Raw genomic sequence first — 18,272 nt, 5'->3', positions numbered from 1 at the left:
CGGCTCACGGGCCCAGCCGCTCCGCGGCATGTGGGATCCTCCCGGACCGGGGCACGAACCCGTGTCCCCTGTATCGGCAGGCGGACTCTCAACCACTGCGTCACCAGGGAAGCCCTAGAAACATACTTTTAAATGTGGGTGAAGTGAGAATAACATTTGAAGTGTGATATGACAGGTGAGGCTGTACACACACACACACACACATAAACACAGTCTGAAGTTTCAAGAAAATTAATGGGTCTTTGTCTTAATGGATGTTTTCAAATGATGCCTTTTAAATTTCTTTCTATATCCTGCACCCTTGAACACACACACTCACATACCACATTGGTTTTATCATTGGAATTATTAAAACATGAAGATATTGATTTGAGGTAGGTATATATGTATCTTTTTTATTATTTTTTATTGGAGTATAGTTGCTTTACAATGTTGTGTTAGTTTCTACCGTACAGCAAAGTGATTCAGCTGTATGTATACATATATCCCCTCTTTTTTGGATTTCCTTCCCATTTAGGTCACCACAGATCACGTAGAGTTCCCTGCGCTATACAGTAGGTTCTCATTCGTTATCTATTTTACACATAGTATCAATAGTGTATATATGTCAATCCAAATCTCCCAGTTCATCCCACACCAACCCCCTCTCCCCCACTTGGTGTCCATATGTTTGTTCTCTACATCTATGTCTCTATTTCTGTTTTGCAAATAAGATCATCTATACCATTTTTCTAGATTCCACATATATGCATTAGTATACAACATTTGTTTTTCTCTGTCTGACTTACTTCACTCTGTATGACAGTCTCCAGATCCTTCCACATCTCTACATATCACACAATTTCACTCCTCTGTATAGCTGAGCAATATTCCATTGTATACATGTATCACAACTTCTTTTTCCATTCCTCTGTCGATGGACATTTAGGTTGCTTCCATGTCTTGGCTACTGTAAATAGTGCTGCAATGAACACTGTGGTACATGACTCTTTTTGAATTATGGTTTTCTCAGGGTACATGCCCAGTAGTGGGATGGCTGGGTCCTATGGTAGTTCTATTTGTAGTTTTTTAAGGCACCTCCATACTGTTCTCCATAGTGGCTTTATCAGTTTACATTCCCACCAATGGTGCAACAGGGTTCCCTTTTCTCCACACCCTCTCCAGCATTTCTTGTTTGTAGATTTTCTAACGATGGCCATTCTGACGGATGGGAGGTGGGGTAGGTATATATTTTAAGGAAATCAGTTTTCCGTGGAATTCCTTCCAAATAAGGACCATGAAATTTTTCTCTGCTTATTAAGTTCTTATTTACGTCTGTCAGTAAAACTCAGTGTTTTTTCACTCGCTTGGATGACCAACAAAGTTGAGCGCTTCCATCTTTCCAGAATTCTCTGATAAATAGAATCATATTGATAATAACTTAACAGACATGTACTGAAGACCTTCACTTTTTATTAGCACCATGCGAAGTACCTGAGTGCGTGTTTATTTGAATAAATATTTATAATTAAAAACCATGATGTCACATAGAAGCAACCTTAGTACCCATTGACGGATGAATGGGTAAATAAGTTGTGATTTACACATATATATATAATTTACTGTACTAACAAAAAAGAAGGAAATCCTGTCATTCACAACATGAATGGACCTTGAGGGCATCGTGCTAAGTGAACTAAGAGAAAAACAAATACTGTACCATCTCACTTATGTGTGGAATCTAAAAAACTACGACAAAACAATGAACTCATAGATACAGAGAACAGAGTACAAAATTCCAGTTATAAAATAAATAAGTCCTGGGGATATAACCTACAGTGTAGTGGCAGTCGTTAGTAATTCTGTGTTGTATATTTGAACGTTGCTAAGACACTAGGTCTTTAAAGTTCTCACCACCAGAAAAAAGTTTATAACTATGTGTGGTGATGGATGTTAACTAGACTTATTGTGATGATGATCTCAGACCATATATGTATCATTCTGTTGTACACCTGAAGCTAACAGAATGTCATATGCCAAGTATATCTCAATAAAAAAAATGATGTCACTTTATGCTACCTAATACAAAAATACACCCTCAGTGGGGAAGAATGGAAAGAGTTTGTGAAAAAGAACATGAGAACATGGGTCTAGAAATGTGGGTAACACTCCAGTGAAAGGGGGTATGTGTGTAACATTTTAGTTCAATAATTTTTTTTGCACCTCTGAGATAAAGTTAATTCTGTGCATTTCACAGTACACTACCATATATGTATTTGTTTCCACTTACGCCTGTTTGACATACCTGGTGAAATAAAAATTTATATTTGAAGGCAGGACAAGATAATGTGAACATAAAATTCTCTATTTGGGTCTCTTCCCTCCATCACTAATGTGCAATGTGCATCTGCATTACACATTAACCAGACCTCCTCAAAGATGGGATGCTTGCCTGATTGTAAAGATAATTTTTTCCCTTTCACTAGCAGTGTAACTTCTTTTTTTCTTTTTCTTTTTGGCTGCATTGGGTCTTCGTTGCTGTGCACGGGCTTTCTCTAGCTGCAGTGAGCGGGGGCTACTCTTTGTTGCGGTGCGCGAGCTTCTCATTGCGGTGGCTTCTCTTGTTGTGGAGCACGGCCTCTAGGCACACAGGCTTCAGTAGTTGTGGCATGTGGGCTCAGTAGTTGTGGCACATGGGCTCAGTAGTTGTGGCTTACGGGCTCTAGAGCGCAGGCTCAGTAGTTGTGGCGCACGGGCTTAGTTGCTCCGAGGCATGTGGGATCTTCCCGGACCAGGGCTCGAACCTGCATCCTCTGCATTGGCAGGCGGACTCTTAACCTCTGCACCACCAGGGAGGCCCTAGCACTGCAACTTCTTATAAGATTGAATCCTCTCCCAGCTCTGTAAGGGGTCATGGTGACTTACCGCTCACTCTGTACGTGCCTACCTCGACTGTGCATCCTAGGTGAACTTTAATGTAAAATGTCAGTATGTCATTTTCACATAGGATCCTTTGTGTCAAAACTGTATATGACTGTGCCTTCAACTTCTAACAGGCAGGACAGTTCTCAGAACTTTCTGAGAATCTGCTTCCTACTTTATAATGCTCAGTTTGGCTGGAATAAAGTTCCCTTTTTTCTTCTTAACTCGATAGTTCATTGAATTTTCATCAACATACCTGTTCATATTAGATCAGGGGTCCACAGGGCACAGCCTGAGGCCGACATCCAGCCCATCACTGACTCTCTTATACAAATAAAGTTTTATTGGCACACGGCCACGCACACTGGTTGATATATCGCCTACGGCTGTTTTCACACAAGAGCAGAGCAGAGCGGTTGTGACACAGCCTGCATGGCCGTCCAAGCCTAAAACCTTTATCAACGAGCTCTTTACAGAAAAACTTTGCCAACCGTGGAAGCAGCTTTGGCAGCAGGAAAATGCCGTGGCTTCTCAGAGAGGATTCTGGGACCTGAGGCCCCCTACTGACGTCACCGAATTTAGCATCACAACCTCATGCCGTCATCCCTCTGACACCCATAGCATCTGACTTTCACCTGCTTGAACCCCACTGCCTGACACACCCAACCCCTGCAAAAGCATTGAGGCATTATCAAAGACATATTTTACATCTTTAAAAGTTGGAAGAACACCCAACAAATTATCAGTTCTCTTTGAAACAGGATTCAGTTGGATTTGTGAAAAAAGGCCAGTCGCACTTATGTTATTCATGCTCTGTAATGTTTTCAACGTAGAACCCATCTCCACTCCATTTCTTTTTTTTTTTTTCCCGCTTCATCGCGTGGCTTGTGGGATCTTAGTTCCCCAGCCAGAGATTAAACCCAGGCCTTTATGGCCAGGGAATTCCCACCATTCCATTTTTTTTTTTTTTTTTTTTTTTTTTTTTTTTTTTTGCGGTACGCGGGCCTCTCATTGTTGTGGCCTCTCCAGTTGTGGAGCACAGGCTCTGGACGTGCAGGCTCAGCAGCCATGGCTCACGGGCCCAGCCGCTCCACAGCATGTGGGATCTTCCCGGACCGGGGCACGAACCCATGTCCCCTGCATCAGCAGGCGGACTCTCAACCACTGTGCCACCAGGGAAGCCCCACCACCATTCCATTTTTAAAGACCTCAAGACCAAGGTTTTCTTTCCCCACCAACCACCTCTCCCCAAATGCAGTATCTTAAAAGACGGGTCTGGAATTGTAATTTGCCTCCACCTGTAACCAGACGCATGACTTTGAACAAATGGAGTGATCTTCAAAAATGCAGTTTTCTGATGGGACACACAACCTGCCCACCTCACAAGGTTGCTTTAAGATTTAAGAGCACGAATAGCTATGAAATCTCGAACAGAGAGTGACAGAAAAGTGTTGTCTTCCTCAGTTTTTCAGCAAGAATAGACCTAGAACTTGCCTGAGAGCTGAGAGAGGATGGAATCTGTGCCTGCTGGGGTCAGACTCCTTAATTCTGTAATCACATTTACACAGGTAAAAGGTAATTACATTTACACAGGTAAAAGGTAATTTACCTTCAAAGGTAAATTAAGGGCCAACTCTCTCTCTTTTCTTTTGAACAGCATTTATTTTCAAGGCGTCCAAAGACTGTCCATATTTAGACAACTTAAAATCACCTTATGAAGTATATTACTGAATAGAATAGAGAAAACTGCACAGAATGTAAATAAGTAAATAGTGAATAAGGTTTTGAAGCCACAGGACAGAAACAGATTATCCTGGAACCAACGAGCCAGGAACACAAGGCAATATTTTCACCACTTATTTTTTTTTGGTTGTTGTTAGTTTCTGCTTTATAACAAAGTGAATCAGTTATACATATACATATGTTCCCATATCTCTTCCCTCTTGCGTCTCCCTCCCTCCCACCCTCCCTATCCCACCCATCTAGGTGGTCACAAAGCACCGAGCTGATCTCCCTGTGCTATGCGGCTGCTTCCCACTAGCTATCTATTTTACGTTTGGTAGTGTATATATGTCCATGCCACTCTCTCTCTTTGTCACAGCTTACCCTTCCCCCTCCCCATATCCTCAAGTCCATTCTCTAGTAGGTCTGTGTCTTTATTCCTGTCTTACCCCTAGGTTCTTCATGACCTTTTTTTCCCCTTAGATTCCATATATATGTTTAGCATACGGTATTTGTTTTTCTCTTTCTGGCTTACTTCACTCTGTATGACAGACTCTAGGTCCATCCACCTCACTACAAATAACTCAATTTTGTTTCTTTTTATGGCTGGGTAATTCACCTCTTAAACAACAGGTGGTCACTGACGGAAACCGGAAGCTGGCTAGAACGACTCAGAAATCAAGTTGAGCACAGTGATCCCGCTTCCCTGTCTCATTCTTTGGTGCGAGTCTTCTCCTTGTGAGTTCCTTGAGGTGTGGACCTTTCTTGACTTGATAAGCGAACTACAGATTTAAAGAAAATTTACAGCAATAGCACTGCATGATCTATGGACCTCGTGAACCCATGTGAGTTAAAATCTCTCTCTAGAAACACTTAACTGGTTCACTCGTTAAGTTCATCATAGAATAGTAAACGCTAAACTCCACAACCGGAAAATGCCTTTACATTTTACTATTTACAAAGCAAGTGATTTTATAAAGTAAACTGATTGTAGAAGGTGTTCAAGGAATGTTAAAGAAACAAAAACTTCCCATTTTCCTTAATTTACTGAAAATATTTTTTAGGAAGTGCATCTCTCAAAGGGATGCTACTCTTAAAACCCAACACAAGCTTGCTTTTCTTTCTTCTTTGGAGAAAATGCATCCTGGAAATGCATGTTATTTGTCTCCTAAGAATGAACTGTAAGCAGATATTTGACTGATTTTTCAGAATAAATTCTGCGATTTCAACCCTTTATAGCTTAAAAATGTATTAATGTGTAAGGGAGCTGAAGAACAAATATTTTAAAAATCTCAGACACAAAAATGTTAGCTCATGGAAAGTAAGGCTTTAAGCGTGTTCATTTTTCTGTTTCTCAAAACTTTTGCAACTGGCCCCCTCTCTAGGAAGCATTCATCTAATGAGAGGACATGAATAAGAATGAAAATGCAGGAAGCAAATAGTAAATTATTTTTTAAAATGCAAAGTTTGGCTACGGTGTATTTTAACCATGTTTTGATTTTCATCGACGTAAGGACACAGTTTTCCATCCTTCAATCTGTTAACGTTGCTCCGGATATGGATATATATACATATTTATATACACATCTAAATATTATATGTAACATATATAATAAGTATTCATCTACACCTGTGTACTATTCTTTTCTTTTAATCTGAGAAAATAATATTCAGTGAAGTTTTAACCAGAAATAATGTTTAACCAAGAAGGGAGACTTGCCTAACCTTACAGACCACAGGGAAAGAGAAGAATTAGACATTTAAGAAGAAACGGACACAGTACTTTAATTTTCTGACCACAAATGCTTTTATAAAAAGCTAGTAGGGCTTCCCTGGGTGGCGCAGTGGTTGAGAGTCCGCCTGCCGATGCAGGGAACACGGGTTCGTGCCCCGGTCCAGGAAGATCCCACAGGCCGCGGAGTGGCTGGGCCCGTGGGCCATGGCCACTGAGCCTGCGCGTCCGGAGCCTGTGCTCCGCAACGGGAGAGGCCACAACAGTGAGAGGCCGGCGTACCGCAAAACAACAACAACAACAACAACAACAAAAACCTAGTAAACATTATCTCGCCCACTCTGCATTTTACAGATGTGTCCTATTGTCTCTTGACTATACTTAGGCAGAGATGGGGTGCCCTCCAGGCAATGACAGATAATGGTAGGGAAGCCTAATTCTCTGAATCTAGTGAATTCACATTCCCGGTGGGTTGGACACACAATCTTGATGCAATTTGCAAAGAGAGAAGGGATGATCATCCTTTAATATCGCAGAGTCTGAAAACACCTATTTAAAAAAAAAAATATTTGCAACTGGATTTCTTTTAGGTTCCCAGGATCCTAGGGTCACAGGAGGTCTTATCAGAGGCCTTTTCAGTTTCTGGCTCTCCGCTGCATCCCCAGCAGCCTTCAACGTTCCGGAAACCTGTCTTTCTGTGCATCTTGTCCCTAGGACAAGTTCTCCTAGGACCTTCTTCCCCTCACCTGACACCAGCAGTTCTCTCTGCCCGATTATGCAGGACAGGGGAGACAGGAAACGCTTACTGCCAGAAGACATCACAGTCTCTCAAGCTGGGAAGCACACTTTGCAAGGAATGCCAAAGAACCAGCATGCCAATAAAAACAACGTGGCTTACGGTACCATACACTATCCTTTGATTGAATCGGGCAGGAGGTAGATGCCAGGCGTCTTTAGTATTAAGTCAGGGGACTCTGGCACAGAAGAAATGTCCTTTTTGGCTTTTTCCTTCATGCCCAAGTGATTGAAGCCCTGCTTCTCTTTCTCTCACAGAAATATCCTTAGGGAGAAATAGTCCCTTCAAGAATTACTGATTAAATTGCATCGGTGCCTTTGGCTATAGTGATTTGAAACAAAATTGGTCTTAGGTGTTTATTATGTAGCACAGTGATATATAAATAAGACTAATTATACATCAATGCACAGAAACCACCATAAATTGTGTATATAACCTATAAACCACTCTAAATGCACAGAAAACAGAGTACTGTTACCAACTATTTGGAAGGGCAAACGTCCAAAATCTCTTAGTTGTAGGAACCACAAAAACAGTAAAAGCAAACAAGAAACTGTAACTCTGAGGGTCATACATCCTGAAATGATGACCTCAATAAGTTTTGTGAACATCCAGCATCTTGTATAGATACAAAATGAAAGCAATAAGAAAACTTTTCTTCTTGTGATGAGAATTCTTAGGATATACTCTCTATACAACTTTCCTATATAACAGGCAGCAGCGTTAATTATATTCACCATGTTGTACATTACACACCCCTACTCCTTATTCGTCTCTTTTTTTTTTTTTTTTTTGGCTTTGCCGGGTCTTAGTTGCAGCATGCGGACTTCTTAGTTGCGGCATGTGAGATCTTAGTTCCCCAACCAGGTATCAAACCCGGAACCCCTGCATTGGGAGCGTGGAGACTTACCCACTGGACCGCCAGGGAAGTCCCCTTATTCATCCTATAACTGGATGTTTGTACCTTTCGACCACCCTTATCCAATTCCCCGTCCCTTCAGCTCCCGCCTCTGGTAACTACCAATCTGATCTCTTTTTCTATGAGTTTGTTTGTTTTTGAAGTGTAATTGACCTACGACTCTATGTTAGTTCCTGATACACAAAACAGTGATTGGATACTTATATACATTTCAAAATGATTACCACGATGCTAGTTAAGGTCTGTCACCATACAAAGGCATTATACATAATTAGGTATATTAAAAATTTAATATTGTGCACATTATGCATATATTATATTTAATATAATTATTTATAATATTTAATATAATAGTATGTATAATATAGACAACAGATGTTATATAAATATATTATATAATATATATAATATATCTTGCATATATAATGCAATACAATGCATATAAATGTAGTATTAGAGAAATCATAAATCATATTGTAAATAACATATTTCTCATAATATAAAATATCTTCATTTTACATTATTTTGAAACACTGGATGTTAACTAAACATATCGTGCTGATTTCTCAATGTATACATAAACCAAATTCATTTTGTTGTACCCCCTAAACTAATGCAATGGTATATGTCAAATATCTTAATAAAACTGGAACAGAAGTTTTAAAATTAAAAAAAAGAAGAAAGAAACTCTGGTGGCCTCAGAAATCGATCAAGATTTATTGCTGCATCGTGGCTCTACCCAAGTAAGTGAGAGTTTCCATGCTTTGAAAATCACGTGCGCCTGTCTTCACTCTTCTCCATATTTGGCGTTTTTCTCAGCCAGGGGTTGTATCACTTAATGTCTGTGGAGTCCCATGTGCTAAATAATTTTCATGTATTGTTCCCCAAATCCTCATCTACTGCATACATGAGCATTTTACAGGTGAGAAAACTGAGGTATAGAAGATTCAGTAACGGCCCAGACCCATGTAGACGGCTGATGGTGGGATTAGTACCTGCAGGCGGTAGTTCGGACAGGTTGCATTTGCAAGCAGAGAAACTGCTTCTGCTCCCAGCGTGAGGTGTGGGTCACAGGTGGCAAGGGGAAGGCACGTAATGGTTCAGAGTACAATACAGACAGACTGGGAACCAGGACGTTATTAGGATAACCCCAAGGTTGGGTCGATGGACATCTTTTTTAAGTGATTAAATCCCATCCACTTTTAACCTCAGACATGTAGATAATTACACCCAGCCCTTGATTTTAACTCTACAAGCAGGCTGATGAAAAAAGAAGTGTTACAAGTCTTTCTAAAAATGACAGACGTCGTGCAGAAAAATGCATTTACCAAGCCGTAGGCATGTCATGTTTTGTCATGGGATAAAAAGGGTGACTTCCTTGTGGAGGGTTTATTGCTCATAAAGACGTTTGTGCCTCAGGCCTGGCCACAGGCAAGACTCTAGTTTATGACAGGTGTCCACTGCCCGGACATTGATGTGGCCAGGGAACCATCAGGACCCTGAATCTTTCTACAGGACAGCACACACACACACAGATCTGCGCGTTTCCAGTTTGATGGTCTGCAAACAGGCAAGACTTGCTCCAATAGGAATGAGAGACTAATGAGGTCACAAGGAAATCTCAGACATCTTCAAGTTCGCATTTGGGGAAAACAAAAAATAGAGAAACTCATCTTTCAAATCTCACACCACCCTAGGTATGAAAACACAAGAAGAGCTGAAACGTATCAGAAGAGAGTGACTGTCAGCGAAAAGACTGACATATCCTGAGGCTGTTGCCTCTTTCTCCCCCCTTTTAATTTGTTTGTTTCTTTAAATTAATTTTTATTGGAATAGAGTTGCTTTACAATGGTGTGTGAGTTTCTACTGTACAGCAAAGTGAATCAGCTCTGCGTATACCTATATCCCCTCTTTTTTGGATTTCCTTCCCATTTTTTTCCCCCTTTTTAAAACATACAATATCTGTCTCAACGACTTCCTTTTCTTAGTTGTTTGCTGTCTTTAAATATCTGATCCTTCTTCTAACTGGTAAGTGGTCAGGGAAACCACTCGTTTTCAGCCCACCCCCAAACACCTTCAACGACCATCTATGAGGCACAAGACTGTATTTTCAGGCTCCTCCAGAGAAACAACTCCACCAATAGAACATACGTTAACACAGATATACAGATACAGACGGCGGCTGTGGATAGATATCCGTATAGATTTAGATGCAGATATGATTATGGATATAGAGATAGCTATAGATATAAAGCAATTCATTACCAGGAAATGGCACGTGCAACTACGGATGCTAAGAAGTACCACAATATTTCTCCCCCTTCCCCCAAAACACACATGAAAACCCACCAAAGTAAGATCGTGTCAATGACAACAGGAATGGGATAGATATGGTGAACTTGAGTCCATGTCTTCCAAGACTCACTGGCATCTGAGGGACAAAATCTGTTGACGATACAGGGATACTGATTACGAGAGCCAAACTGAGCAGTATTTATGGAACCCCCTGATTCAGACACACTGGTCTTCTGTCTCCCAACCTGTGCTAGTACCTTCTGAAAATGGACGTAGGCTTCTCCCCTCGCAAGCACCCCTCGGGTAGCCTGTTGATAAGCCCTTGTCATCTCTTTCTGAACTCTGGTTGCTGAACTGGGACATTCACCCAAATGCTTTGCTTCTCGGAACCTTTAAAACGAGCACCCCATCATAGTCACCAGTGTGTCGACCTCCTCTCGTCCTGGCTTTCACGTTGCCCACTCTCCCTTGCACAGAAATTCAAGAAGAGTTTAAGAAATTATGATCTCTTTTTTTTTCCGGTAAGCAGCCTGAAGTGACCTCTAAAAATGGGTTGCTATTCACTTGACCCGGAAAACCCTACAAGATCACGCAAATCAAGAGGTTCAAAACTTCGTGTTCACTTTAAAAACACGCATGAAACTGCCCGGGCCATTAACGGTAGGCATATCCGAAAGCCACCAAGTATCTGAAGGATGTCACCTTACAGAAGCGATAGGTGCCGTTCCGTCAGCACAATGCTGGAGTTGGTTGGTGTGTCCAGTGGGGCTGGATGCAGGGTCGGTGGCCCAAAAAGAGTGCTGAATCTTCACTGCACGTGCTCACAAATACAAAGTGTAACGCTGAACTTAAGGTCTTAGATGTAGATTCTCTGGTCAACGAGCACATCCAGGTGGACAAATCCCCCGCGATACGGCTCAGGAATTACAGAGCTCATGGTCGGATCAACCCGTACGTGAGCTCTCCCTGACACACTGAGATGATCCTTACTGAAAAAGAAGAGACTGTCCTTCAACCAGGAGAGGAGGTTGCAGAGAAGAGAAAGATACCCCAGAAGAAACAGAAGAAACAAAAACTTACGGCCCTGGGAATAAATGCTGCAAAAAGAAATTATGATACAGTGACCTCGATAAATGTAGGTCCATCAAATATGCAGAAATTATAACTATATGAAGGATATCGGTCCCTGAAAGGGATTCCAGGCGTGATTCTTTTTTTTTTTTTTTTGGCACGTGGGCCTCTCACTGTCGTGGCCTCTTCCGTTGCGGAGCACAGGCTCCGGACGCACAGGCTCAGCGGCCATGGCTCACGGGCCCAGCCGCTCCGCGGCATGTGGGATCTTCCCGGACCAGGTCACGAACTCGCGTCCCCTGCATCGGCAGGCGGACCCTCAACCGCTGCGCCACCAGGGAAGCCCTAGGCGTGATCATTTTACAACTCCCTGCATATATACTCTACTGGTTTGTCTGTGAACGTGATGACACCATTCAAATTCTTTTCGTTTTTTTCTGATTGTCTTCACATTGTTAAGGGGAAGGAAAAATGATTCATAATACACTGTAAGCAACTAAAGGAACGCTCATCTATTTTACTGTTTGCATCTAGACACTTGTTCATTCAAATTGCATGGCTTAAGTTGAGACGGATTTTGAATTAGCAATGATCTTAGGCTACTGCTACTTTTATCACACTGCTCACGACAACCCACTTGGGAATTTGGGGGCATTCCTATCCCCTGTCAGGCATAAATGCGCGTAGAAACGCGGGAAATGCTGCAAGAACACTCGAATCTCGGGAAACGAGCTAACTTAGCAAGTTGTGCTTCCTTCAGACTATTTAGCCAACAGTGTAAAGCAAACTGGTTTTGTAGCAAGGTGCAAACATGTTTTGCTCTTAAAATAATGTAAAACCCTATAATCCAAAGAAAGGAAGAAGGCAATGGTTTGTATCATAGACAAACGCTGTGTTTGGTCAGCGTATTCCAACATGCATGTGAATAAGCCACTTGGGTTTTGTGTGTTTTGATGAAGCTACGTTGAGTTGCCCTAAGCCACATCCCGCAGGGTCTGATCAGTGCCTTTCGAGAATGGAGGTGATACTGACAATGACCTTCAAGATAGGAAAGGAAGACATTCACACTTCATGTTGCTAGTTTTCCTTGAAGGTTTCTGGGGCCGTGTACAAAATAAATTTTACAGTAGTGATATGTCAGTGACGAGATCAGTTTCATGGCTAAAGTCATCAATGCAGTCCTTGCGACAATTTCAATAATCTACGCAGACTGTTAAAAATTTATTTAGCCACAGTAATTGGGAACAAGATAGAGTAACGTTGGCAGTGAGAATAAACCCAAGAAACAGACCCTTGAATGGACGGAGGGAAAGGAGGGAAGATGGTGGCATGGGGGTGCCCTCGTGAAGGCTAGTCTGAATTATGGGAATATTCTCCTTGCCTTTGACGATCTCTCTCTTGGGATGACCAAGGGCCAGGACAATGGCCTCCTCTTAGTAGGATCAGGATGGGACGGAGAGGGGAAAACATTTGGAGAAGTGGCAGGGTTAAAAACAGGCGATCTTCTACATCTTTGCTTTAAAAGACTGGGTACCTGTGTACATTCCCGTATGACGGGGATATTCCTGGAAATCTTGTCCCGGTTACAGCACTGATGTTTATGCCAGCGTAGCCCTCGCTGGCCAAGCCCACACTTCTTACATTTTGGAACCCAGACAGGACCCTCCTCGTGGGAAGGTCTGCAGGACCCCTCAGAGGCCAGCTGCCTGAACCCAGAAAGACCCCGAGTTCTCAGTATGGAACCTGAAGAACTGAATTCCCTGTGAAAGTCACAGTTTGCCATCAGATCACCACTCCCCTCCCACCTCAGCTTTTATAATAAAAACTAACTTTATTCTGCCCTCCCCAGATGAAACAGAACTTTATCCACACTCATTATCTCACGTAAGGACGTTAAGATTTAGTTTGATAGGTGGAGATGCTCAAAGACAATCCTCAAACAGAATCACCTCAAAAAATAAAACAGTGGCAAATCCATGGGGAGCAAAACATGATAACGTTTTTTGTTGATTCCTCTATCTTTTTTGGGGGGGGGGCTAATATAATGGTATAATATATAACATATTGTATAATATATTCCATAAGCGTGTGTGTTTAAGGCACTGTGACAAAGGGATATTGCCTAAGATAAAGGGAACAGTTATCACATGACAATCTCCGAACTACAATTATCTACAGGCAATAAGAATGTAAAGTGAGCACATGTATGTCGGCAATTAGTCTGACTGTCAATTTTATTTTGTGTAGGAGCTGATAACATCCATTCTTGGAATGTGATAAACTTTTTTTTTTTTTTTACCATATTCTAAGAGGTATGTAATATCTTCATCTTTTTATGTAATGGATATTTTTATTATCTATCTCTATTGATGTATAGCTGATGTACAATATGCTGTAAGTTTCAGGGGTACAATATAGTGATTCACAATTTTGAAAGATAATATTCCATTTAAAGTTATAAAATATTGGCTATATACCCTGTGCTGTATAACATAGTCCCGGAGCTTATTGATTTTATACCTAATAGTTCGTACCTCTTAAGCCCCTATCCCTTTATCCTGCCCCTCCCCCTTCCCTCTCCCCACTGGGAACCACTAGTTTCTTCTCTGTATCTGTTTTGTTATATTCATTCATTTGTTTTCACAACTGCATTTTTATGTGTTTCTGATTTGCATCTTCTTTTCCGTGTGTCCCTCTCTTGTTCCCAACCACATGTCCTAATTTATGTGCACTTAGTTTTTTCCTAATCTTGCTGCTTTATCCTTTACAATTTTAACAGGGCAAAGCCAATCACTCATAACACACAGCACAGCTTTTCAGAAAGCTTAATCCAGAAACACCTAAGCAATTACTAACCTTAGGATATTAAGAATTTATATTAGATTCCATGGTGTTTTTTTTTTCTTCCAACACACCGAACTTAGAACAAAAATTTTTTTTCCCATTAACGTAAGAGACCAAAGACCAGCGAAGAGGAGCAGAGAAGACGTAACACCCTCAACCTCAAAGGGACAAAACTAAGATTACTGCCATTTCGGTGATTTTCATCTCCAAGACACATTACAATACAAAATCTTTATTTAAAAAAATCCACCTTTTTTCTGAAGATGCTGAGTGTGGGTACTTTCCAGAAGGTCTGGCATGAAGAGGACTAAATAATAAACAGGGAAAGGGTTTCCACAGTCGCAAAGGGCAAATTATCGTTTTACATTGCGGGAATGTGTTTTGAATATACTATAAATGCTAACACTTGGGCTTATAAGACATTATGATGTGGCCGTATTATTAGCGTTTTTTGCAATTCCTTTAAGACTCAGGGACTCAGTATTCCAACTCAGCTCATACACTGTGCTCAAATGTTCATGTTGAATGATAGCGTTCAATCGAAAACACTGCTTGGACCAGAAAGGAAAAATGCCAGCTAGGAGTATGGAACGCTTCTTATCCGGGGTCGCAACTTCAGGTCTTAGCTTAGGGAAAGTGGCACACAAATGCAGTACGATGTGCTGAAATTCAAACTGCCAGGGCTTCCCTGGTGGCGCAGTGGTTGAGAGTCCGCCTGCCGATGCAGGGGACGCGGGTTCGTGCCCCGGTCCAGGAAGATCCCATGTGCCGCGGAGCGGCTGGGCCCGTGAGCCATGGCCGCTGCGCCTGCGCGTCCGGAGCCTGTGCTCCGCAACGGGAGAGGCCGCAGCAGTGAGAGGCCCGCATACCACAAAACAAAAAACAAAAAAAAACTGCCGAAGCCACCAAAAACACAGCATTTTGAAAATTGCATTTTATTCCCCAAACTGAGGAATAATGCATCGTGGTGTAAGTTACAAGCCTGAGGGTCATTTTGTGAATCCTAACATATGCAGATTCTATGAAAGGGGCCCTCATAATGAAAATAACAGATAACATTTCCATCGAAGTATGTTCTAAAGAATGTACCTTGTAGTTGCTTCATCTGAATCTCTTTATGCTCTTTCTAGTAATAGAAAAATACTGGGAGAGGAGGAACTTCCCTGGCGGTCCAGGGGTTAAGACTCCACGCTTCCACTGCAGGGGGCGAGGGTTGGATCCCTGGCTGGGGAACTAAGATCCTGCATGCCCCGTGGTGCAGCTAAAAAAAAAAAAAAAAAAAAGTATTGGGAGTAGAGAGTTACTGAGGGAAGTCTTTGGTGCAGAGCGGTCAGGGGAGGCGTCTCTGAAAGTGTCACATTGCAAAGGAAGTGAAGAAGTCGTGCTTGTGGAAGGGAAAAGGAACGGAGACATCAAAGACAAACCTCCTGAGGTCTGCGTGTGATAGTGACGTTCTGTGAGCTGCAGAGAAGCACGTGAGAATGCGGAGGGAGCCCAGAAAGGACGGCTGGTGAGACGTGGGGAGCAATGAGCTCAGAGGTGGACAAAGTTCTTGTAGGACTTCTGAGGACTTGATCTCACCGTGAATGGGACACGAGTCATTGCACGGTTTCGAGAACAAGACAGGCTTGCCCTGACTTGGTCTAAAATGATCAGTCCATCCACAGACTAAGTGTCCATCAACAGAGGAATGGATAAAGAAGATGTGGTCCATGTATACGATGGAATACTACTCAGCCATGAAAAAGAATGAAGTAATGCCATTTGCAGCCACATGGACGGACCTAGAGATGATCATACTAAGTGAAGTAAGTCAGAAAGAGAAAGACAAATATCGTATGATATCACTTATATGTGGAATCTTTTTAAAAATGAACTTATTTACAAAACAGACTCACAGACTTAGAAAACAAGCTTATGCTTACCAAGGGGGAAAGGGGGGGTTGTGAAGGGATAGACTGGGAGTTTGGGATCAACATATACACACTACCATGTTTAAGGCATATAACCAACAAGGACCTACTGTATAACACAGGGAAGTCTGCTCACTATTCTGTGATAACCTACATGGGACAAGAATCTGAAAAAGAACAGATACTTGTATATGTATAACTGAATCACTTTGCTGTACACCTGAAACTAGACAACATTGTTAATCACCTTTCTCCAATGTAAACTAAAAAAAACAAAATTTAAAAGAGTGACAAGGATGAAAGAAAAACACCAGAAATGAGAATATTACAGTTGGCAATGTGAACTATAATTGGGGAATGGAATAAAAGGATAAAAGTGTGGTAGTTGGAAATGTTTAAGATTCCAGACACATTCTGAAAGGAGAACAAATAGAATACGTTGATCAACTGAATGTGCATTATATATTAAAAGAGCAGAAGAAATACTTTAAGATTTTTGGTCTCAGCAACTGTTAGCCCAGCAGGATAATTTTCATGTGTATATGAGAAATACCATGGATGGACCAGAATTGAGAATAAAGGAAGGACTTAACAATTCATTTTTTTTGTTTGTTTGTGAGTGTTTTTTTTTGTTGTTGTTGTTGTTTTGGTACGCGGGCCTCTCACTGTTGTAGCCTCTCCCGTTGCGGAGCACAGGCTCCGGACACGCAGGCCCAGCGGCCATGGCTCACGGGCCCAGCCGCTCCACGGCATGTGGGATCTTCCCGGGCCGGGACACGAACCCGTGTCCCCTGCATCAGCAGGTGGACTCTCAACCACTGCGCCACCAGGGAAGCCCAAGAATTCATTTTTTAACATGCGGAACTGGAGATGTCTGTAGGGTGTGTAAGGTTTGCCAAACTGGCAATAGGATATGTACGTTTAGACTTTTCTAAAGGTCTAGGACAAGCAAAGAATGAACTGAGGCTGGATAGAAACTTGGGAGTTACCAGGGATTAAAAGGTATTCAAACTGTAGAACAGCATGATATTAAATATGAAGTGAATGTATGAAACGATGAGTTCATCCTATGAATGAGCCCAGGAACCCTCCAAATTTTAGAGTTTGGGGAAAGCAGAAGGATTGCCAGAAGTGCTGGAAAAGGAGTCCAGAGGACGTCCAAAATAATAGCAACATCTTGGGGGCCATGCAGAGAAAATGGTCAACTACTTCGAATAGAGCTGATACACCAAGCACAATGGGGGCAAAAAATAACCACTGTACTTGTCAGCAGAAACAGTAGGAACCTGGATAAGGGTGTTCTTGGTGGAGTGGTCCCTCCCTTAAGAAGGAACATCTGTGCTCCCTTCGGCAGCACATATACCAAAATTGGAACAATACAGAGAAGATGAGCACGGCCCCTGCGCAAGGATGACACGCACATTCGTGAAGCGTTCCGTATTTTTATATGTATAACTGATTCACTTTGTTACAAAGCAGAAACACACCATTGTAAAGCAATTATACTCCAAAAAAGATGTTTAATAAATAAATAAATAAATAAATAAAATGAATAAAAGAAGGGAAATCTTATTGGAGTAGATTCCCAAAGAAGTACAGGAGATGAACTTGATAGGGTGGGTACAGCTGAGCAGAGCTCTTTGGCAGTACTGAGGGATGGGGGTAAGCTTTGCAGGGTCCCAATTTTTTTTAAAGTGGTATATACTGCAGCACGTTCTATGTTGATGGAATGATGCTCTTGAGGAAACAGATCGTCAGTTGAGAAGCAGAGGACAGTGTATCCACGGAGCACTGTCCTTGTGTAGTTGAGAGAAGATAAAACCTAGTGTCCTAGGAGGTGGATGGAAAAAGAGCTTGCTGTGATTTATGTCAGAGTGTTCTGCTTATGTTTCCCTCTAAGCGTTTTATTGTGTCCGGCTTTACATTTAGGTCTTTAATCCATTTTGAGTTTATTTTTGTGTATGGTGTTAGGGAGTGTTCTAATTTCATTCTTTTACATGTAGCTGCCCAGTTTTCCCAGCACCACTTATTGAAGAGGCTGTCTTTTCTCCATGGTATATTCTTGCCTCCTTGTCATAG

General features: G+C 41.8%; 1 non-coding gene across 1 annotated transcript; it reads left to right on the top strand.

Moving 5' to 3' along the window:
* Nucleotides 1-17,531: 17,531 nt before the first annotated feature.
* LOC117199780 (U6 spliceosomal RNA) lies at nucleotides 17,532-17,638 on the top strand. Its single transcript, XR_004481119.1, has one exon. It is a non-coding gene; the product is annotated as a U6 spliceosomal RNA (small nuclear RNA).
* Nucleotides 17,639-18,272: the final 634 nt, after the last annotated feature.

Source organism: Orcinus orca, chromosome X, assembly GCF_937001465.1.
Source record: "Orcinus orca chromosome X, mOrcOrc1.1, whole genome shotgun sequence".
NCBI lineage: Eukaryota > Metazoa > Chordata > Mammalia > Artiodactyla > Delphinidae > Orcinus > Orcinus orca.
This window is presented reverse-complemented; position numbering and strand designations above follow the sequence as displayed.